The 25,293-nt window shown below is 41.2% G+C and overlaps 1 pseudogene; it reads left to right on the top strand.

Annotated features, from left to right (window-relative positions):
• The first annotated feature begins 543 nt into the window (after positions 1 to 543).
• LOC139316562 (large ribosomal subunit protein eL30 pseudogene) lies at positions 544 to 917 on the top strand (annotated as a pseudogene).
• Positions 918 to 25,293: the final 24,376 nt, after the last annotated feature.

Consider the following 25,293-nt stretch of genomic DNA (forward strand, 5'->3'; position numbering starts at 1 on the left):
GCATGGTTTTATATGATTTATTGCTTAAAGCCAAAATAACAAATGCTTTATTTTACATCCTTTAAATTAAGTTTGGAATGCAGGTCAATGGATACTAATATTGTTTGATCATTTTGGCATTGTAGAGAAAATAGGAGGAAGATATGTTGGATGTATTCACTGCCTTGAGTTATTTGTAAAAAAAAATAATGGCAGGATACAAGTAAATAAATATGAAATCAGGAACTCATATAACCTATTTGGTTACTGTTAAACGTTAGTGTCAGGGAAACTACATTGTTAGTTATTTGTAATCTTAGACCATAACCTCATGATTCCTATGTACTTATTTATAGGAAAATCTTTTTAATCTATAACATCATCAAGCTTCACATAACTAAGTTAATCTCTTTATGTATTCTTGGGTGTGGGTGGGGAAATGAGCTGTCCACTCTCGCGAGAGTCGCTGTTGGTCATGCTGACCCGCATGGTCCTAGGCGTTGCCGCGAGAGACTTCCTTCCTTTCCTCGTTGCCTGGCCATCTTCTGCCAGATCCTCTGGCAATGGCAGGGCCAACGTGAGCCGGCAAGATGGTGGCCGCCAAGAAGACAAAAAAGTCGTTAGAGCCCATAAACTCTAGACTTCAGCTGGTTATGAAAAGTGGTAAATATGTACTTGGATATAAACAAATTCTGAAAATAATTCGGCAGGGCAAAGCCAAGTTGGTTATTCTAGCCAATAACTGTCCTGCTTTGAGAAAATCAGAAATTGAGTACTATGCTATGTTGGCCAGAACTGGTGTGCATCACTACAGTGGCAACAATATTGAACTGGGAACACTTTGTGGGAAGTTCTACAGAGTATGTACACTTTCTATAATTGACCAAGGTGACTCTGACATCATTAGACGCATGCCAGAACAAAACACTGAGAAGTAAAATTAATAAACTTTATGTATTCCACTCGATATCACTCAGAGTGATAGTGCAAAGACAAATATTGAAATAACACATGTTATGATCATGCCCATGAGATCACCAGGACCTAAGCTCAACTAAAGGCAGACTTCAGATGATAACTAATACAATCTTCTTGTCCCTTTCTCTATCCCCTGATGAAAAAGCTGTCAGCAAAACAAGTCAGGAATTTCCCAAAAGGATCATGCTTCACAGAGCTTGTCTTTTAAAGATATCTGGGTAATTAAAGTCCCCTGTGTTTACTATTTCATGCCTCAGAGCAATCTGCAATTTGTTTTGGGAAACCGTCACCCATATCTTCTCCCTGGTTGGGCAGATGATATTGGCTTTATTTGTTCTGTCATTTATTTTAACCATGAGAACTCTGTACAGTTTCACTATTCATTCCCTTGGATTTCTGAGCAGGTCTGTATATTCACGCGCAGTGCTCCTTCTTGCTTTCTATTCTTTTTGTTCCTTTTGAACAAATTATATCCTTCAATTGCTATATTACAATCATGGGAGTAATCCCACCAGATCTTCATCACATGTTTCCCTACTAAGAGTTCAACCTCATCTTGTTTATTTCCCATAGTTAGAGGTTTAATGTGTAGACAGTGAAGGCTGTGAGCTTTATGAGCCAATGTTATTCCTGGTTTTCCACTGAGCAGTTTAACGGGTCCCATGACAGGAACATTCCCACTTGTCCAATGCAAAAGTCTTTATCTATGGTCCTTAATTCAGGCTTTCTGTTTCCAATTTCCCAAGATTGTTTCTCCTTATCAAGCTCACTGTGTTTTAATCAGATCCATTTTTATGAGTCCTTCTGAGGCAATTCATCTCATCCTAACAGTTTATCATCCAGATACTTCTATATTTCAGTACTGCCAGAAACTATGTACCCAGGGAGGCATTTGCATAACCAGTATTCATCTGATTTTTCCACTTATTTTTCCACTCCCTTTCCGTCGAATGAATGGATGGGAAACTATACTATCCAAATGACCAGGTTCTCAAGCCTTCTAATCTGGTCTTTAAAAATCATACTGATATAATTGAAGCTGTACTGTTTATCCAGACATATTACCAGAAAAAATAATTTTTATTTATTTAAAAATTATATAGCTACTGTACTCAGCACACAACAATGTATGTTATCAAAACAGTAATAATCATATGAAAATGACAGAATAAACTTAAAACAAAATAAACAAAAACAAAGCAAAAAAAAAACAAAACCAAATACATAAACACAGAGGTGCCAGGCAAGAGCAGCACAGAGAAGGAACACTTGCTGGTCCAGCCAACTTGTATTGCTGCAGTGATGAAATCCATTCTAATTAGATTTTCCTGTTGGATTTTCCTGGATAGATAGGGGTAGATAGATACAGGTAGTCCTTGACTTTCAACCAGGGGTGAAATGCTCCCGGTTTGGACTGGATCGCTTGATCCGGTAGCGATGGCGGTGGGTGGTTCGGAGAACCGGTGGCAGAAATCCCTGCCCCCCCCATGCCCATCTGAGCCGCACAACCATCAGAGGCTTTTTTTTTTTACGTTTAAAAGCATTTTTTCTACAAATGCTTTTAAAAGTTAAAAAAAAAGGTCTCTGATGATCGTGCAGCTCAGCTGGGATCATCAGAGCCTTTTAAAAGCATTTTTTCTACAAACTCTTCAGCCGAGCTGAGTTGCTTGATTGTCAGAGCCTTTTAAAACTATGCTCACAGAACCAGTAGTAACAAATTTTACATTTCTCCACTGCTTTCAACCATTACTTTAGTGACTGTTCTAAGTTACAGCAGCACTGAAAAAAGTACCGTATTTTTCGGAGTATAAGATGCTCTGGAGTATATGACGCACATTAGTTTTGGGGGATGAAAACAAGAAAAAAAAATCTGCCTCTGCCTACCAGCATCCATTGGTATTCATCTTGCTAGTGTCCTTGCAGCAAACAGCAAACAGCCTGGTTAGCTTCAGCACATTATTGCAGCCTGATTTAGCACCAACAGCTGATTGGTGGTTGGAATAGCCTCCTGGAATACTGCCAATCAGCTGTTCCAGGCAGCGGGAATCCCCGGTGCCTGCAACCAACCAAAAATGTGATGAGCAGAGAGCAAAAATGGAGCGTGTAGAGGCCAAAAACACAATGTGCGGAAGCCAAAAACATGACACATGGAGGAGGCAATTGGCAGTGATGTGCTGTGGCAATCCCCGCAGCCTGGAATGGGTCTAAAATGGGGCATGCGGAGGCCAAAAACATGATGCACAGAGACCGAAAATGGCCAAAGGGTGGGGGCCGGTGGATAGGCGGGGCTTCAGCAACATTCAATATATAAGACGCACTGCAATTTTCACCGACGTTTGGGGGAGGAAATGCATCTTATACTCGGAAAAGTACAGTACCTTATGACCATTTTTCACACTTAGGACCATTGCAGCATCCACCTGGTCACATGATCAAAATTTAGACTCTAGGCAACTGACAAGTATTTATGATGGTTGCAATGTCTTGGTTGTCATGTATTCATTGTTTGCGATCTTCTGATAAAGTCAATGGGAAAGCCAGATTCATTTAACAACTGTATTATTAATTTAATAACTACAATGATTCATTTAACAACTGCAGCAAGAAAGGTCATAAAAATGGGGTAAAACTCACTTAACTGTCTTGCTTAGCAATGAAATTTTTATGCTCAATTGTGGTTGTAATTGAAGATAGACAGTCCCATCTGAAGATCTTTATGGGTCAACTACCACCTTGAATTGTACCTAGAAGTGTGGGTTTGCAATAGTGGCAATTTTCCTAATATATCCCATCGGGGTACCTTGTACTTGTTTATAGATTTTCCCGTTGAACTTGAAGTATGTGTTGAGGCACATGAAACATCCAGAAGTTTCATGATGGTTTCTGTAGACATGGAGTGTTCTGTGGTGGTGTCATCTTTGTGGGTATGTTGTTTAGTAGGCGGTGTATGGAACCTGGAAATGTACTAGTAACTCATGCAGATTGCAGAGTAAGAGGTATTATACATTCATAATTATTTAGGCTGCTGCATTCTTGACCTACCAAAGGTTCCAGATGGTCACCAAGGGCAACCCCATGTAAACTTTATTGTAGGAACCCAGACAGGAGTGATTAAGCTGCGACTGATCATGAAAACCTCCTGATCCAGGGCTTCTTGATGTAAGGCTTGAGAAGACTTAGACATTTTATCACTTCCTTAATTCTTTTTCCTATTTTATAATCTAATGTACTTGATTAGCAATTTACTTCCATTCTTCACAGTGCTGAGTTGGCAACCACAATAGTTCTTCTTTGTCTTCTTTCTAGATGGTTCTGCATCTATTTTGTCCTTTTAAAATCTATTTCCTGTTTATCATTTCTTCCAGTCTGTTTTTCAAGCAAAGATCTCAAAGCTTTTTCTGACTTCTAGTGATGTCTTTTAAATCTTTGGGTGGGAATTGGTTATCATTATGAACACTGCAAATAACAGCAGGAGATTCTCAGGGAGATTTTCATAGTATGAATGCAAACAAGCAAGTGCCTTCAATAAGCAGTTCGGAATTGTGGGAAAAAGAAGACCAAAGGAAGGCATATAAAAAAGAAGGCTATAAATTCTGTCTTGCCCACTCACTGTCAGCTAGCTGAAATGGCTTCATTTCCTGAATTACAATACAGGAACTACAATACTACTTCCTATCCATGCTCACCCAAGTGTCTGGAAAATTTACTGCTTAATTCATTCCCATTTTGGGGAATCTTGACAATTGCTTTTTTCTACTGAACTTGCTCCTTTGTTAGTTTCTCTTTTTTATGGCAGTTTCTTCATCTGTCAGTATTTATTGTAATATCTTATTTATTTGATATGTTAAATCTTCATTCTCATAAATTGAATGCTGCTACTTGCTATTTCAAACCTGACTTTTCTTTTAAAAATATTTCCTGTAAGGTTGCATTATTTTCAGACAGGGATACAAATACGTTTTGAATATTCAGGGTGATGACTGTAGAGTCCTCCCATTCATTTGTGTTTATATGTCTTGTGTTTTATGTCTTGTGGTAAAAAAGCTTTTAAACAAAGAAACTCTAGCACTTTGCTATATGTATTACCAAAGACTAAGTCCTCAAATGATCTTTATATTATGGCTATTTGGTATATTTAAATCTGGCTTAAGCCTACTTTCATTTTGGTTTAACAATCTACTTTGTTCCTTCAACTTCCATGACATGCCCAGTTATTCAGATATAGTTTTTACAATTTAAAAAGAGTGCTTATGCATGACTGTAGGAATTTCTATAGTCAGTTTTCTATTCTGATTATGAGAGTATTAAGAGAATTCTTGATAGAACCAACCACTGATCCTTCTAAGGCTTTTTGATAGATCCAATGACCTTTTAGGATGAATTATGTAATACGTCTTCCACTCATGGCACTGGGCAAATTTGGGGAATTTTAACCTATGAAGAACACTTAAATCTACCATTGTAAAGAGTTGACTTAAAACCAGTAGATATAGACCCATAGTTGTAGTGGCTGCTTTAAACCCATGACCCATTAACCAACAAACAATACTAAAGTGCCCTGTAAACATTATAAGCCCTGGGATCCCAAGATCAATAATGAGACAAATCCTGCTCTTTATTCAGAGACTATATTGAAGCAGCAGTTTGACACATTACATTTGGCACATTAAGATAATTTCCAGTTTATATGTGTCTTCAAACTAAGCTAGATACAGTCAATTTTCCCGTATACATGCTGATAAGAGATTGATCTTATAAATTGCAGTCACATCACCTCTTCTTCTATTTACCCAGGTTTATCAACTACAGAAGATCCAGCTGAAAGAAAGTAGACTCATGATGATCCAACTGTCAGTTGTGTAACTGTTTTATGTGCTAGGGTGAAAACCAGCAGGTTCTGACAGGTTCTGGAGACCCGGTAGCGGAAATTTTGAGCAGTTTGGAGAACCGGCAAATCCCACCTCTGGCTGGCCCCAGAGTGAGGTGGGAATGGAGATTTTGCTGTATCCTTCCCCTGCCACACCTACCAAGCCACACCACACCCACCAAACCATACCACAGAACCAGTAGTAAAAAAAAATTGGATTTCACCACTGAAGTCAGCTTCTTTTTCCCTGATCAATCAACAAATACATTCAAATTTGTTTTGAGATCACTGGCCAATACAAAGAAGCTAGATCAAGTTCTATGAGAAATTGGAATTGTTCGTCAAAGAATAAAAGCTATCAGTATAGCCAGAAGAAAAGGGACGTTGGTCTTACCGTGATACGTTCCTTCTCGTAGTGTGAAATGGGAGGTGCCAGTCTGGGATTCAGTATGCTCTAGCTCTATGTCCTGAGTTGAAACTTCTGAAGATCCGCCTCCCTGGTGACGTCTCTTCAGTTTGTGCCAACGAAGCCAAGGTGAATGGTACGCAGTCCAGGTGAATGGTATGCAGTCTGAAAGATAGAAACAACATGCTCCACCAGGGGAGCCGGTCCAGGCAGCCACAGACAGGGTGGGGCTGGCACCTCCCATTTCACACTACGAGAAGGAACGTATCACGGTAAGACCAACGTCCCTTCTCCATAGTGTAGAAATGGGAGGTGCCAGTCTGGAATATACCAAAGACTGACCAGCCCTAAGGGTGGGAGCTGTCCTGGGCCAACGACCCCGGATCTTCATGAACCCACTGCAGAACTCGTCTCCCAAAGGCAGCCTCCGCCGAAGCTAAGGAGTCAAGTCTATAGTGACGGATGAAGGGAGTGGGAGAAGTCCACGTGGCTGCCCTACAGATGTCTTCTACTGACGCCTGAGTTGACCAGGCCGCAGTCGTGGCAGCACTGCGGGTGGAGTGGGCCGTTATCCCTTGAGGCACCGGGAGAGCTTGAAGCTCATATGCAGATGAGATGCACGTCCGAAGCCAGCGTCCCACCGTGGAAGAAGTCACTCTGTGGCCAAGAGTCAACGGCTGAAAGGAGACAAAGAGTGCCTCCGTGTTTCGGAAAGAAGCGGTCCTAAAAATGTAAATACGGAGGGCCCTCCTTATATCCAGGGTGTGCCAGGTCTGCTCCAAGGCGTGCCTAGGCCAAGGACAGAAGTCTGGCAAGACCAACTCCTGTGCTTGGTGGAACAAGGAGTTGACCTTAGGAAGAAAGGCAGGGTCCAGCCGCAGGACCACCCTGTTGGGGTGAAAAATACACAGGTCTTTCCACACCAATAAGGCCGCCAACTCCAATATTCGTCGGGCAGACGTGACGGCCACAAGGAAAGCTACTTTACATGAGAGGAGACGAAGACTAGCCTCCCTCAGCGGTTCAAATGGTGCCTTTGTTAATGCCTGAAGAACCTTAGAGAGGTCCCAAGTGGGATAACGGTGAAGAGGCGGGGGTTTTAAATTAGCCACTCCACGCAGAAAAATTTTCACCCTCGGATGGTTAGTGAGGGAACCCCATTTCCCAAAGGTCAGGACAATGCCTAGCGCAGCCACCTGTCGTCGTAGTGTGTTAGTGGAAAGTCCCATGTCCAACCCGTCCTATAGGAACTCGAGCACCTCCACCACCGATGCTGAGGTTGGACTCAAATGTCTGGAGGCACACCACACTGCAAACCTGTTCCATGTGGCCTTGTAAATACGCGTGGTGGAGGGCCGTCTGGCCGCCTGCATAGTCCTGATGACCCTGGCCGGAAAGTTCTCCCTCCTCAAGAGCCCCCGCTCAACCTCCACACGGCTAACTGCAGTCTCTGTGGGTCCGGGTGCTGCACTGGACCCTGGCTGAGGGTGATTCTGTCCGGGGGAATCAGCTAGGGCCTGGCAACTGACAGGTTGACCAGGTCGGTGAACCAAGGCCACCTGGGCCAGTGCGGGGCCACTAACACCATCTCTGCCCCCTCCAACAACTTTCGAATGATGTCTGGGATCAGGGGTAGGGGAGGGAAGGTGTATAGGAGGCCCCTGGGCCACGGGGTCTGCAGAGCGTCCACCCCCGCCGCTCCCGGGGCAGGAAAATGGGAGAAGAAAAGAGGAAGTTGTGAGTTCGCTGGAGAGGCGAAGAGGTCTACCACTGGGCGACTGAACCGGTTGACTACCTCCGCAAAGAGGCCGGGATGGAGCCTCCACTCCGAGGGGTCCACAGTGGCTCGGCTCAGCCAGTCGGCCTCGATGTTGTCCGTCCCAGCGATGTGGTCCGCTGTCGGGACAAAAGGTGAGTCTCTGCCCAAAGACAAAGGGCCTCCGCCTCTCGCATTAGAGGCCGGGAACAAGTCCTCCCTTGCCTGTTGATATGGGCTTTTGTCGTTGTATTGTCTGTGAGAAGGAGCACATGCTGCCCCCTCACCTGCTGAAGAAAGGTCTGGAGAGACAGATGGGCAGCTGGGAGCTCCAGCCAATTGATCTGGTGAGACAGTTCTAGGTGTGACCAGCGGCCCTGGGCCACCTGGGATCCAAAATGACCCCCCCCAGCCCAGCAGGCTGGCATCTGACGTTACTACCACCCTGTGGGGTTCCCTGAAGTAACACCCCTTCTGGGTGGCCTCTGACGTCCACCAGGTCAGGGAACGTAGAACCCATGGTGGAACTTGAACTCTGATCTTGGACAAGCTCGTTCCTGCCTTCTGAAAGGGGAGCAAGAACCACTGTAGTGGTCTTGCATGGAACCTGGCCCAGGGAACAATGTTCAGACAAGATATCATTTTCCCCAACAGGTGGGATAGTTGGTCTACCTGAACCGTCTGGGACCCCTGAAGGGAATGAATCAGTGCCCTTATACTGTCCTGTCTGTCCGGGGACAGGAAAACCTGCCCCGCTTGCGTGTCGATCAGGGCCCCTAGGTGAACTAACCTTGTGGAAGGTACCAGATGACACTTTGCCAGATTCACCGAGAACCCATGGTCCCTCAATACCTGTATTGTAGTGGCCAAGTCCTGTTCTGCTCGCTGCTGGGAGGATGCCTGTAAGAGCAGATCGTCGAGATAGCATTGAATTCTGATGGGAAGAGACCTGAGATACGCCGCCAAGACAGAAAGAACCTTGGTAAACGTCCGGGGGGGTGGAGGCCAGCCCGAACGGCAGGGCAAGATATTGGTAGTGACGACCTGAATAGCAAAACCTCAGGTATTGACGATGCTCCGGCTGAATTGGAATGTGGAGGTATGCTTCGGTCAAATCTATGGAGGCTAAAAAGTCTCCCTCCCTGATTCCCGCTAAGATGGAATGCAGGGAGTGCATTTTGAACCTCCGGTAAACCATATACTCATTCAGACCTTTTAAATTTAGAATTGCCCTCCACCCCCCTGAGGCCTTTGGGAGGACAAATAGGATGGAATAGAACCCTCGCCACCTCTGCCCCAGTGGAACCGGCTGAATGGCCCGAATATCCAACAAATGCTGGATAGCCGATTCCATGAGTCCCCGTCTGGACGGGTCTCCAGAAACAGGGCAAGGGAGGAAACGCCTCGGAGGAGGTGAAAGGAATTCAAGGGAGAGCCCTGCTCTTACAGTCTCCCTCACCCAATTGTCTGTTGTCAGGTCGTTCCAGCGGTCCGCAACCAGGGTGAGCCTGCCCCCAATAGGGGCCAGAGATGGACAGTCACTTAGATCTTTTAGCCCCTCTGCCGCCAGAGCCCCTAAAGGGCTTGTTGGATGGCTGCTGGCAACCACGGGGAAAGGCTGATCTATCTGCCTGGTAACTAGGTCTAGAGAAGTGGAAGGGCCATTGCTGATGGGGAAAGCTTGGCCCGGCTCCCCCCGGCGGAAGGAGGGCCGCCTATAGTAAGGGAACGAACGGAAATCCGCTCGCCTGCCCTGGGACGGGAGAATCTTTCTCTTATCCCTCGTCTCTATGAGCAGGGGATCTAATGCTCGGCCAAAAAGGAACCCCCCCCTCAAAGGGAGCGGAAGCCAACTTCCAGTTGTTCTTCCCGTCCATTCGCCAATGACGTAGCCAAAGCATACGTCTAGCTGTTACTGACGAAGCCATGGCCTGGCAGAGAACCTGGCAGCTGCCAAGGTAGCATCCGCCGTATATTCAGCCGCTGCCAAAATCTTAGAAAGGTCTTGATGGGCCCGAACATCATCTGGTGCCAAATGGCCCTGCAGCTGACGAAGCCATCTGACCGACGCCCTGGTGAGAAAGGATGCAGCAGAAGAAGCTCTCACAGCCCAGGCATCCACCTGGTGCGCGCAACGAAGTGCCGTCTCCTCTCGCCTATCTTCAGCTTTCAAGGCATCCTCTGCATCAGGTGGTAAAACAGAAGAAGAGGTGAGAGCCACCACCGGAGTGTCTACCTTGGGGACCTCCAACAAGTTAATCATGTCCGCATCAACCGTAAACAACTGGTTGTCGAGACCTGAGGCCCTGGAAGGTAAAGCTGGGGTCGCCCACTGTCTACGGATCATGTCCAGAAACATCCCCGGGATAGGGATAGTATCTGCCTCCACGGCCTGCTCAGTGAAAAGGTAATCATCCTGCTCTCCAGCACCCCCAGAACCAGAGAGAGCTGGATCAGGGCCCAAGCGAGCAGTAGCCCTGGCCTTTGACAGAAGGGGCTTCGAAAGGGTTGGATTAAATAACCCTTTGAATGCAGGCCTAGGTGGTTGGTCCCCATCAGATATCTCCCCTTCCTCCAGATAGTCCTCTGCATAGTCAGCTAATTCAGATGGGGAAGTGGAAATCAGTCCTTGGTAATCCTCAGGGGGGTCATAACCCTGAGTCTCAGCCTCAGGTCTAAAGGCATACATTTGGGCAAAAACCTGCAATTGAAGCTGCATGCCCTCTGCAATGCCCTGTCTAATTGCCTGCTCTACCCAAGCCTTCATGGAGGTAGAAACATCTGATTCCCCCCCTTCACCCTGGCGAAGGCCAGCCGCAGTGGGGGTATAGGTAGCTTCAGGACGTCTACTGGATCCAGAAGGCCCCGGGATAGGCTGAGGCTCAGGCTGTATCTCTGGAGACCATTGTTTAGACGGCCCAGCCACAACAGGAGAATGCACAGTCTGAGAAACTGCAGAATGCACAGTCTGAGGAACAGCAGTTTCCACAGCTTGATCAGATAGAGGATGAGCAGACACAGAAGCTTGAGGGAGTTCTGCAGGTGCATTAATGGCAGCGGCCTTTGCAAATTCTCTGTCCAAGGCACATTGTCTAACTTGGGCAGTCTTTTCCTCGGCCTTGGAACGCCCTGAGCGAGCCCTGGCCTTGGCCTTGATTTTGTTAGCTGCAGCAATGCTGGCCGTTCGTGGCCCAGAAGCAGCTCTGCCTCTGATAAGAGGGGGGGACCAAGAGCCCTCAGCAGAAAAGGATGCTTGCCTGTCAGCATCCCCCATAATTCTAAAGTCTGTTGCCCTGTCCAGAGAACCACAGAGTAAGCAAAGTCTCTCCCTACCGATGAGGGAAGGGAATTATACTGGCCTGAAGTGCTGACAAAATGGCTGCTGTTGAAGTCAAAATGGCCGCTTGTTGCTAGTTTGGTTATCCTGGTTAGGCCCAATATAAGAGACTGTAGACTTTCTTGTAATAATAATATTTATTGCTTTTCTTCCTCAGGAACACATTTAGACAGCCGTCAATCTGAGAGGAGCGAAAGCTTATATACAGAGGAGGCGGGGCTAATGGTAAGTAGTAACCAATGGTAAGGGACACAATGACATCACACAATGATATATACACAAGCACACATATTTACAGATAGCAGGTTAGGTATTTTCAACTGTAACAAATCCCCCTCTAAAATACCTAACTAATGGTGGATTATTAAGATTATATATGTACATTAAGTTTGGAAGTTAAATATACATGTTGTTTGGTTGCTAATGGCTTAGTGAGGATATCAGCAATTTGTTCATTAGTATCTCAATGAACAGCTTTAATGAATCCTATACTTGACAGTTGCCTCACATGTTTATATTTGATATCGATATGTCGAGATCGTTGACCTATCGCTTCGGAAGCTGATATATCTATCGCTGCCTTATTATCCTCATTGATGATAATTGGATAAATAGGTTCATCCCACACATTAGATAATAAATCATCGAACCAAGTTAGATTATTGACCGCCTTGGATAAGCAAACGTATTCAGCTTCTGCTGTAGAGGTGGCAATTAAGTTCTGTTTGCCAGTGTACCAGTGCACCGCACAACCATTTATAAGAAAGACATATCCAGAAGTACTTTTTCTGCTTTTTGAATCAGTAGCCCAATCTGCATCGGCGTAGCAGGTCAAGGTTGGTTTTTCAGAAATGAATGGTTCTAGGTATAGGCATACATTAATGCTAGATTTCAGATATCTCAAAATTCTCTTGATTCCTTCCCAATGGTATAAGTTAGGATTGCTTACATGTCTCGACAACAAATTTACGGCAAGGGTGATATCAGGCCTAGTCCAATTAGATATGTATAATAAGGACCCAATAATTGATCGATATAAAGTGTTATCCTTGAATGGCTCGTATTCATTGTACACATTCCTATAAAAATCAGTTGACATGGGAGTTTCACAAATTTTTGAGTTAACCATATTACATTTTTCTATGAGTTCTATAATTTTGTCTTTCTGGGATAATTTGAAACCCTTATCTGTTTTGTCAATTTGGACTCCTAAATACTTATTTACCTTTCCTAATATTTTTAAGTTGAAATTTTTGCCTAATTGTTCAGCGAAATTATCACATTTAACCTTGTCACTTCCAAAATACAATATATCATCAACATAAATCAAAACATATTCAATAGAATCATTATTTCTTTTTGTGAAAAAACAAAAATCAGATGAAGTAGCCACAAAGCCTATATCATTAAGTATCTTTGATAAACACTCATACCACCGTTTGCCGGACTGTTTTAGTCCATAAAGGCTCTTATTCAATAGCCAAATTTCTCCCTTTTTTGTATCTTTTCCTGGGGGTGCTTTTACATAAATTTCTTTATCGAGATCAGCATGCAGATAGGCTGTCTGTACATCAAATTGATATACTTCCAGATTTAAAACGGAAGCTAATACTAATGCTGTTTTCACACTTTCTGATCTAATGGTTGGGGAGTATGTGTCTTCATAGTCATCCGGAAACCTTTGGGTGAAACCTTGAGCCACTAACCTGGCTTTGTATAAGAATTTACCATCCTCTAGCTCTTTGATTTTATAGATCCATCTAGTGCCAATGGGGGACTTCTCAGTGGGTAGATCTGTTGGTGTATATACATTTAGTTCTTTTAAACTGTCCATCTCTTTTTTCATTGCTTCCTCCCACTTACTTTTTTCTTCTGGAGGTAACTTAAGTATGTCATCATACGTGTTGGGAGTCAGGTGTTTAGCTTGAATAGACAGTACATAATCACCTAATCTTTTAGGAATTGTGCCCCTATTGGATCTAATGGGCCTATTCTGGGGATGTTCATCGCTATGCATATATTTAGCTTCTTTTTCAGTCAATTGGTCTACCTTCAAAGTGGGGTGTCCTTTCTTCCATTCATCATTAATTGTTTTTGGGCATTTAATTCTGTTCGTGGTTGTGGTTTTGGGATTGGTATCTGAAGTATGATGTTCTGTGTGCGTGTGTGTAATATTTTTTGATTCTGGATATATTTCGTTGAGATGTAATTTTGACCAGTTCATGTGTTCATGAAACACAGCAGATCTGGATACAATGAAATGGTTATTTTTATCAATGAAGCGGTATCCCTTGGTTCCTGATTCGTACCCCATAAATATTAGTCTTTTGGATACTTTCTCTCCTTTGCGCCTTAATTGTGTGGGGACATATACATCAGCAGTTACACCAAATACGTGTAAATGTCCAATTTTTGGTTTCCTTCCATACATGAGTTCGTATGGAGTCTTGTTGATTGTACTTGACCATAAGCGATTTATAGTGTAATTGGAATAAGTAAGGGCCTCAGCCCAGAATGATTGGCTTAAGCCAGCATCGTCTAACACACATTTAACCATGGTTTGTAGCAAACCATTCTTTCTTTCAGAAATTCCATTTTGAAATGGGGAAAATGGACAAGATTTAAAGTGCAATATTCCTTGTGATTTTAGCCAATTTGAAAATTCATTGGATAGGAATTCTGACCCCCTGTCAGTCATTATTTGTTTAATTTTAATATTGTGCTGTGTTTCTACCATTTTAAAGAACTCCTTAAATTTTTTGAAAACCTCACTTTTGTGGCTAAGGGTATATACAAAACCGAATCTACTGTAGTCATCGACTATGGTTAGAAAGTATCTTTTTTTATATTTAATTGAAGGTTTTAATGGGCCTACTACATCCATATGGATTAATTGAAAAATTGATTGTGTGGTGCGAGTGGCTTTTTTGGGTTTAGGTTTGTTCTTAAGTTTGGATGAATTGCACACAGAGCATTCTAAATAATTTTTACAGTTCTTTATTTTTAAATCTTCGGAACATTCTAACATCTTTCGTATGACAGGAAAGCTTGTGTGTCCTAGCTTTCTGTGGAGTAAGTGACTACAATTATCGTGTATAGGCCTTCCATTGTTTAAATTTTCAGACATATTATTGTCAGTGTTCGATGCATTATCATTGTTACTTTCATCATGACTATCTGAATTTGCCTTTTTGTTTCTTAATTGATAGTTTGCGTAGATTAATTCGCTATCTTGTGGCAGTAGGTATGTTAGTCCGTCATTTGTGAATAGTTTACCTATGTTTCTGCTGTTTTTTGTCATAAATACCTTTCCACCTCTGAAAGTGGTCTCTACTTCATTCTCTATACTTAATTTTAGAGTTGCCAATATATTATTTGGGATTTCGGGTACAAATAGTACCCCCTCTATTTTTCCTATACCCTTTATATGCGTGTCTCCCATTCCTCTCACTAGGACTTTATTTTGGTTTGCTGCTTTAATGTAATATTTCTTTTCAGTGAAGTTGCTTAATATTTCTCTATTGTGAGTTGTATGACATGTGGCTCCAGAATCGATGAGCCAAGTGTTGAGTGAATCAGATATTAAAGTGTCATTGTTTCTTATTCCATATAGTGATCTTTTTTTATTATCTCTAGGGTTATTTCTGTACATTTGTCTTTCTCTAGAATGTGGTGATTCTCTCCGTTTATACCTGTAGTCTGGGGAAGTTCTGTCTAAGAAGTGTATTCTCCTATCCTTGTGTTGGTATGAGTCACTGTATCCTGCGTTCTTGGGGCAGTCTCTTCTTTGATGTCTTTCAGATCCACATATGGAACATTCATGTGGGTACCTATCTCTGACCCTAAAATCAGTTCTTCTTTGATTTCTACCTTCCCTTAGTTGTGTATATCGCTCTCTTCTAAGTCTATCTTCAGTAATAAGCTTATTGGTAAGATTTTCTAAGGTAATTTGCTCTATACTTAGGTTATCTATTAAGGTAATGTAGTTATCCCAGCTGTGATCTAATGAATTAATTATAATGCTTTTCATGGTGTTGTCAGAAATGGTTTCCCCCCTTTGGATAAGGTCTGCTCTTACTGCGTTTAGATTCAAGATATGTTCACTCATGGAGGTATCATGTTTTAGTATGGCAGAATAGAATTCCCTAGAAATTTTTGTGGTGGTGGCTACACTTTTACTATAGAACAAATTGAATAATTTTTGGTATGTTTCAAATACAGTTAAATTATGCTCTATACTGGGAAGTATACTTGGGGAAATAGAGGCAATTAATATATAATATGCTTTGTGATGGAGGCAGTCTATTTCATAGGTCCAAGGCTTATCTGGTGGGTTATCAATAAAAAATAAAACATTCTCTTTCAAATATGTAATCTGTAAACACTGGTTCCATTCCATTAAGTTGCTTCCATCTAATCTTAACTTTATAAAGTCTGAAGGTATTGTCCCTGAGTGTTGTGAAATGTTATTCATGTTTAGTAGCTGTCCATGATTTAAGACCTTAGCATACTCACAATAAGGCCTGGGTATGGTAGATGTATGTCTGTATTTACTTATCTCTATGTTGCGCTGACTTGTATTTATGTTTTCTTCTTCTTTCTTTGCAGGCTCGTTCTAGGCATGCTCAGTCCTCATTTTTCTCCAGCAGTCGGCGAGGGAGGTTCCTGTGTCTGCAGCTCCTGGGGTGAAGTCCCAGACGGCCTTCTGTTGCTCTGCTTTGTTTCCGGAGGGCCTCTGGTGACTGAAGAATGCCTGGGGTGCTGCTCTGCTCGTCGGGGAGTCTTCTCTGAGGTCATCAGTAAGTGGAGCTTGAGGCGGGCCGCCATTGCCAACGGAGCCGGGTTGTTCAGGGAGCTGCTCTTTGGTAGGTAAGTATGATTGCCAGCTTGTCTTTCTTCGGGTGGCTAGGCCTTTCTTTAGACAGTCTATTTCTTTTTGGCTTTTGGTAGATGGTAGTTTAGAATTTTCTATTTCATTTTCTGGTTGTTTGTTTGGTATTGTTAGTTTAGTCCCGAGTGCTGCAGTTAGCACCTGTATAGCATTGTCTATTTCTACTTCAGTAGGTTGAGCTTTGTTTTGTTTAAATAATTGTTTTTTATTTGTTTTTGGACTCGGGTAGTCATCTTCTTGGTAGGTTGTGTTTTTTATTTCGTAGTTTGAGGTTTGGAATTCTTTTAGTAATTGGTCAGGCATTTTAGAGGTATTAGGTGGGTAAGATGGCTGCCATGAAAAAGGCGGGAAGCTGTCGCCATCTTTGGTGTCATTTTTGAAGTCAGGGGTTGAATTTCTTACCTTGCAGTTTTCTTGTTTGTTATTTTCGTTATCTGCTGCTGTTCCGTGGTCGTTTATCATGCTGCGGATTTTCACAAGCAGATTTGATTCAGCTGTAGTTGTTTCTATTAATTCTAGTATTTTTCTTTTTACCTCATCTTCTTTGTTTGGTGTTGAGAAAGTTTGTTCTGCTCCAGCTAGTGGTTGTTTGTTTTGTGTTAGCAGTTCATTTTCTTGTAATTGCGTTTGTTTCTTAATATTTTCAAGTGGTGTATATTTGTCAGGAGTTAGTTGAGCTGCCATTCTTTTTGTTATGTATCTGGTGGCAGGTCTTCTTTTGTCGTTATGTGAGTCTTGCATCTTTATGTTCGGTTGGGCCTACCAAACCATCCTCTGCTACCAATTTGTTGCTAGTTTGGTTATCCTGGTTAGGCCCAATATAAGAGACTGTAGACTTTCTTGTAATAATAATATTTATTTCTTTTCTTCCTCAGGAACACATTTAGACAGCCGTCAATCTGAGAGGAGCGAAAGCTTATATACAGAGGAGGCGGGGCTAATGGTAAGTAGTAACCAATGGTAAGGGACACAATGACATCACACAATGATATATACACAAGCACACATATTTACAGATAGCAGGTTAGGTATTTTCAACTGTAACACCGCTTCCAACTGCCACAGTTCAAAGAAGGCAGTTTTTGAGGGTGAACAAAAGGCAGCAGGTCAGGCCGCTAAGCAAGCCCGCAGACAAATGCAAAATTTTACGCTGGTCAGTGTCCAGGCGCCCTCCGCCAATCAGGGAATCATCAGCACTGTGCCCAGTAAGGCCAGGGGATCAAAGCCGCCCAGACAAATTGCCGCCAGAAATTGCATAGGAACGAAGGCCGCCGCGACTTACACCAAGTTCTGAATGCCTGGCACCGCTTCTCCAGTTCTAGAATTGCAGCTTGGCATAGGCATCAACCAAAAAGCAGCACCCAGGCTGAAATAGGCTGGCGCGACTGCAAACAGCTCCCAAACGGCAAAAAAAAGAAGAAAAAAGCCGCTGCGCCTCTCAGCTGAGAAGCGGCGATGAAAGGGATGCCATGGCAAGCCGAAACGGTGCGCGCATCCCCTGACTCCAAACGCAGCCTCCTGCAGTCAGAAAAAGTGGATTGTAAGGGACTGGGGCGAAGGCCAGCCGGATAGCCCCCTCAGAGCCTTAAAATTGTAGGGGAGGTTGCGGGGAGAGCAACAGCCACCCCCCACACACACTCAATCCTGAAACGGAGAGATTCCCCTTAGCCTACCTGCTATTTCTGACAGTCACAGTACAATGTTAGAGAGAAAAACAAAAAAGGAAAAATAACAAAGTCCAGGGAATAATTATAAATCAATTAAATCCAACTCAAAGCTCAGGAGCTTAAAGGTTGCAACCATGAGCTAGGGCTGAGTTGAAACAAACTGAAGAGACGTCACCAGGGAGGCGGATCTTCAGAAGTTTCAACTCAGGACATAGAGCTAGAGCATACTGAATCCCAGACTGGCACCTCCCATTTCTACACTATGGAGAACAGTAGTTTAAATTCTTACTTGCTTTTTCCAGTTACAGGTTTCTAGACTTTCTATGTGATTGCCCCCCCCCCGCCCTTTTTGACTACTGTAATTGTTTCTCCTGGTATGGATTCATTTCCCATGTAATGAATATTCTCAATATGTATTGATACACAAATGTAAAATGGATATAATGGCCATTCTTTGAGGCTAGGATTGATGATTTTTAATCTTTTAAAATGAATTTAAAAGGCATAGAAAATCCCTTTAAAATAGTTTATTAAAAATCCTTCAATAGGGGCCCCAAAAATGAGCCACAAAAGATACAACCATCTTAGTTTTAAAGTCACCAAAATAACTCCCTGCCAAAGCGGAGTTTATCCAAGATGCCAAGCTTTTGTTCAGAGGTAGCTCAAGCAGAAGACTCTGGAAAATTCTATGGCCAGGAAAATCTTCAGTCCCATAGATTTTCTGGGAGGACTCTTTGGAATAGATCCAGCTACCGTCCCACTTCTTCTGTTCCTAATTAATTATCTGTGCTATATTTCTATTGCCTATTATTAGCTGAGTTATTTTACATGGATATTTTGCATTATAAAATGCTAAACCATAAAACAGGCATAATAAACCAGATTCAATAATTTCCTTCCTTCCTTCCTTCCTTCCTTCCTTCCTTCCTTCCTTCCTTCCTTCCTTCCTCCCTCCCTCCCTCCCTTCCCTCCCTCCCTCCCTCTTTCTTTCTTTCTTTCTTTCTTTCTTTCTTTCTTTCTTTCTTTCTTTCTTCCTTCCTTCCTTCCTTCCTTCCTTCCTTCCTTCCTTTCTTTTTTTCTCAAACTCTTAATTTTGATTTATACATCTACAAATGCACACACACATATACACAACTACAGTATGCATACCAGCAGGATAAAATGGAAGAAGAGTGGGATAAAACTGTTGTGAAAATTATTTAAGAAGGTAGCTGAGGAAGTGATAGAGATTTTAAAGTGAATTAAGAAAGTGCAAATGTCTATCTCACTCTCCAAAAATGGAAAGTCAAATAGCTTAATCAGGCTGTAGAAAGGGAAAATATTAACCATGTCTTAGCCTCAGGCTATAGGTTTGTAAAGCCATAATAGAGAATAGATAGAAAAGAAACCTAATGAGGTTAGAAAATAGATTTTGTATACCTCAAGTTAAGAATGGTAAAAGACAGCTTTGCTATAAACTGGAAAATTGTTATTTGGACAAGAACCATAGGGTCACGTGGGCTATTCCCTATGAGATGCCAATAGGCCAAAACACCTTATTAGGTAACCAGATGCAACATATTCATTTATTTTTTGTGACCATTCAGAATTGTGAGCATTGATGTAGGTTCATATGATTTTAAAAGCTATGTTTTCTTGACTCCTTGGCACATTCACCTTAAAGTCTTTGACAAGAAGGCCACAGTTTTCTATTGCTCAGGGGATAAATTTTCTCTCAAACAATTTTTTTGGGGACATAAGGAAGTTTGGTTTTTGTTTTGTTTTGTTAACACAAATGAAGGATAGAAAAGAAATAGCAATAATTGTACTTTCTTTTTCATGTAAACTTCATTGTTGAACTATTTAAAAGATTTTTCCATGTGTATATATTTAAGCTTGAATTCAACATTAATGTCCAACTGAGTATGTGGATTTTGCACTTCCCTCTCTAGTTCCATGCAAAACCTGAGAATTTTGAACTGGGCTATTAAGGAAAAAATGCCAGAATTGGGGACTACCGTCACACATTTTTATTTTATTTATCGTCTGACTGATTGGCTGATTTAGATTTGTATGTTGCAGGCATTTGTATGTAGATTTTACGTGGTTTATAAAATCTACAGCTAAATAGCTAAGAAATAAACAAGTACATTAATTACAATAAAATGTTTTTTTTTTTTTTCAGAATATAAACAGGGAGGAGTGTAGTCCATAATGGAACTACATCTACATGGAAAGAAGCAGCCAGGGCCTCAATGTTCTGTCTTGGGCCCAATACTCTTCAACATCTTCACAAATTATTAAGATGAAGGGTTAGAAGGAAAAATATAAGTGTCCTGGGGGACAACCACTTGAGTATGAGCCAGAAATATACTTCAGCTGATAAAAAAGCCAATGTGGGCTGCATAAACAGAGGAATAGCATGAAAATAGTAGAGGGGGTGTGCATAAGTGCACTAATGTGCCTATTATCCCTGTCATTCTATTTTTATTCTTTTATTCTTGTTCTCGTTTTTATTTGACAAATTCTAATAAATAAAATAACGAGAACACAATATTACTGCTTTAAAGTGCACTAGTGAAGCCACACTTGGAATATTGAGTATACAATACAAAAAATTCTGAGACCTTAGAAAGTGTGCAGAGAGGAGCAACAAAGATGATAAAGGATCTGGAGGCTAAATCATAACAGGCAGAGGAACTAGATATGTCTAGTTTATCAAAGAGAAAGATTATGGGGACATGATAGCTGACTTCCAGTACTTGAGATGCTGTCACAGAGAGGATTGACTTATTTTCCTTTTTTTCTTTTTTAATTTTATTGAATAAACAAATATATTACAATTCAACCTTTTCGGTTTGGCAACGTGTAGTCATACTATATGCTTATAAATATGGTAGCTAATAGGTGATATAGATAATTTACATTTAGAATCATAAGATATTTATGAAATTAATGTATTATAAGTCATAATATAATAGTACATAAGTTAAGTTAATAGTTAAGTGTTGTCCCCCTTAGTAATTAACTTTTGCATTTATTTCCCAACCACCTATACCACAAATCCCATACCGTATAAAACTCTGAATCTTCCTTCTCATTTAGTACATATGTTAATCTACACATTTCTGCGCATTCCAATATTTTGTTAACTATATGCTCCTCAGTTGGACAACTTTTCTCCTTCCAATGTTGTGCATAAGAGATTCTCGCAGCTGTAACGATGTGGATAATTAGATATTTCTTCTTCCCATATGCTCGTTTCAGAACTCCCAGGAGGTAAATTTCTGGTATAAGGCAATCTCCTCCTCTATTATTTCTTGGATCCATTTTTGTATCAATTTCCAGAATTTCCTCGCTTTAGGACACGTCCACCACATATGGTAGAAAGTACCTTGCCAATGACCACATTTCCAACACTTAGGGTTTGCGTTTGGGTATATCTTTGCAATCCTAGATGGTGCTAGATGCCACCTATACAGCATTTTATATTGATTCTCCTTGTAAGTTACCGCTCTTGTCAGTTTCAGATTATTGTTCCACACTTCTTCCCAATCATCTAGATTTATTTTTGATCCGATGTTTCTCCCCCAAGCAATCATCTGGTCCTTGAGTATTTCCCCTTCTCTATCATATTCAAGCAGGTATGAGTATAATTTGGCTAATAATTTGTTCTCACCACCCATCCATATCTTATCAAAGCTATTTGTTCCCACTTCTATACCATCTTCCTGCTTGTCTTTCCTATATCGGGATTGAATTTGTAAGTAGGGCCACCAATCAATGTGAATCCCTTGCTCCTTTAAGTTCTCATTTGTTTTAAGATTGCCGCTATTGTCTAGAATATCTTGATAAGTGTACATTTTTTCCTTGCTTAGCGTGTTTGGATGAATCATTGCCTCCATTATGGAGGTCCATTTTGGGATTTTTGTGTAATGTATACGCCTAATTTCTTTCCATGTCTTCATTAACATGTCTCTAATTTTATGTCGGTGGAAATATACCCCTGCCCCTTTTCCTTTATCCCAAAGATAGGCGTGCCAGCCTTTTTGCAGATCGTGCCCTTCCAATTGTAAGATTCTTTTATTTCCTAGTGTGGCCCAATCTCATAGCCACACTAGGTTAGCGGCTTTATGGTATATCTCCCACACTGGGAGCCCGAATCCACCTCTATTCCTTTTTTCCTGCAATGTTCGGAACACAATCCTTGGCTTTTTCCCTCCCCAAATAAATTTCCTGACTATCTTGTTTAGTTCTACAAAATATTTTTTCCCTACATTGACTGGCGTAGTTTGGAATAAATATATCAGTTTGGGGAGGATACTCATTTTGACGGTGGCTATCCTACCCAACAGTGAGATTTGTAACTTCCCCCATCATTCCAAATCTTGTTTAATTTTTGCCAATAGTGGTATATAATTGTCCTCTTTCAGGGTTGAGCATCTAGCCATAATCCAAATCCCTAAATACTTTACCTTTTTAACTATTTGGATGCCCAAATTTTCTTCTAAGATTTTCTGATCTCCTACTGTGATATTTTTAGTTAACATTTTGGTTTTTGTCTTATTTAATTTAAATCCGGATAACCTCCCATACTCATCTATCTCTTCTAATACTCTTTTCCCGGTTGTTAGCGGCTCTTCCATGATCACAACCACATCATCGGCAAATGCTTGAATTTTGAAGTTTTCTTTCCTTATTTCCAATCCTTTGATCTCATTATTCTGCCTAATTTTCCTTAACAACACCTCCAAAGCCAGTATGAATAAGAGTGGTGAGAGCAGGCAACCCTGTCTTACTCCTTTGCCGATCTGGAGTGTTTTAGTCATATCTCCATTAAGTATAATATTTGCTCTCTGCTTATCATAAATTGTGTTTATCACATTCTCAAAGTGCTCCCCAAAATTCATCCTTTTGATTTGCTGGGTCATGAATCTCCAATTTAAATTGTCGAAGGCCGTCTGAGCATCAAGGAAGGCCAATGCCACTTGCTTCTCTGAGTGTGCCTCATAATACTCCAAAACGCCTATCACCACCCTTGTATTACTTTTAATCTGTCGTCCCGGGAGGAATCCATTTTGATCGGGATGGATCCAATTACTCAATATTGCCTTCATCCTACCCGCAAGTATACCCATGAATATTTTATAATCTGTGTTAAGTAAGGAAATTGGTCTATAGTTTTTTATTTGTTTCGGGTCAGTGCCTTCTTTTTCTACCAATGTGATGAACGCCTCCCTCCACGAGTCTGGAATCATAGAGCTTCGCAGGGCCTCATTACATATTACCGATAGTTTCGGTACAAGTATTTCTTCCAGTTCTTGGTTTTTGTATAATTCTCCTGGAAGACCGTCAGGGCCAGGAGATTTATTATTTTTTAATTTTGATATTACGCCCTTTAATTCCTCCATTGTGATCTCTCTATTGAGCATTTCTCTTTCTTCCTCCTTTATCTGTGGGAGGTTCTGGTTTGCCAGATATTGCTTGATATTATCCATTGAGGTTTCCTCCTCTCTATACAGGGTCTCGTAATATTGTCTGGCATATTCAAGTTTCTCCTCCTCTTTATCTAACATCTTTCCTTCCGAATCCTCCAAACAATCTATAATCCCCTTTTCCTTCTCTTTTTTTAATTTATATGACAGCCACCTCCCTGTCTTGTTTGCATTCTCAAAATAATACTGTTTAGATTGTTTAATTTTATTTGCCAATTCTTCCTGTTCCAGTAGATTTAATTTATGTCTTATTATCATCCATTTTTCTTTTTTTGCCTCATCACCCGGATCTCGTTGTAGTTCCTTTACTGCTTCTTGACTGAGCTGTCAAATCTTTCTGTGCCTTCCTTTTTTCCTTATTGCTGTAAATATTGTACGATATTACTAGCCCTCTTAAGTAGGCTTTCATTGTGTCCCAGACACATGCTTGAGAGATCTCTTGGCTCTCGTTTTCCAGGAAGAACAATTTTAGGTCTCCCTGGAGTTTTTTAGTAAATTCTTTATCTCTAAGAATATGGGTGTTTAATCTCCATCTCTTCTGTTTGGCCCTATTTAAACTCTTCCACCTTATCTCTAATGGGTTGTGGTCTGCCCATACATTCGGAGTAATTTCTACTGAATGAATAGCCAATCCCAAACTCCTACTGGCCCAGATCATGTCAATCCTTGACCAGGATTTCTGAGGATTCGAGTAATAGGTAAATTGCTTTTCATTCGGGTGTAATACTTGCCATATGTCTACTAAGTTGTGCTCATCAACCAAATCAAAAAAAGTTTTTGGAAGCTTATCCCTCTTGTTCTTTTTCTCTATTCCACTCCTATAATCTTTTCCCAGATTTACTACTCCATTAAAATCCCCAACTATGCAGACGTTCCTATAGTCCAGTTCGCTTATTTTGTGGCCCAATTTCTTATAAAATTCTCCTAGGTTCTTATTTGGCGCATAAATAGTGACAACTAGGATTGGGGTACTTCCTCTCCTAATTTCAATCGCCAGCAACCTCCCTTTATTATCTGAATATTTGAATTCGGCAGTAATCCCTTTTTTTACATATAATGCTATGCCCCTTTTTTCTTCTCCGCTAGGGAAGTAAAGGTCTTACCAAATTTCTCAAATTCTAAATATTTCCTCTCTTCTCTTTTTATATGCACTTCTTGGAGACATATTATTTCTGCATTATGTTTTATTAATTTTGAAAATATATGTTTCCTTTTCCTACCATTATTTAAACCATTAACATTAACAGATAGTAACTTCCAACTCTCCATCTCTCTATAAAACCTGTCTAGTTCTTATTTGCTCGAACGGCTCTTTGTGGTCTTTGTCTCTTTCCTTTGGTTTCTTTAATTTCCTTCTCTTCTATCTCCTGTTCCTCTGGTGTTCCTTCTTTGGATTTCCTTTGTTGCACGCTAACTGACTCCTGAGAGAGGATTGACTTATTTTCCAAAGTACCAGAGGACAAGACAAGAAGTAATGGGTGGAAGCTTGTTAAAGAGAGATCCAACACTGACGTAAGGAGAAATTTTATGATAGAACATTGCTTGCCTCCCAGAGTTGTGGGTGCTCCATCACTGGAGGTTTCCAAAAATAGACTGGACAACAATTTGATTGGGATGGTATAAGGTCTGCCTTGAGTGGGAGCAAACTAGAAGGTCTTTGAGGTCCAACCTTATGATTCCATATTCTAAATTTATTTTTCCTTTAATCTGGTGCTATTATTTACATATATTGGTACCAAAAAAGGCAACTAAAATTACTAGATTAGTTTTTACAAGGATGGACTATGGAATGTGGATTTTTCCTTTGCTTCGACTTAGGCAATTTTGAACAGAATAGAAAATAATACTTGATGTGGAAAATGTGAAAATTTAAACAGCCTCTCCTACAATATTTTAATAGGTAATTTCTAGTGGATAATCCCAGGTAGAAAAGATTAA

This window comes from Pituophis catenifer, unplaced genomic scaffold (assembly GCF_029215685.1).
Source record: "Pituophis catenifer annectens isolate HBS135680 unplaced genomic scaffold, rPitCat1.0.hap2 SCAF_4, whole genome shotgun sequence".
NCBI lineage: Eukaryota > Metazoa > Chordata > Lepidosauria > Squamata > Colubridae > Pituophis > Pituophis catenifer.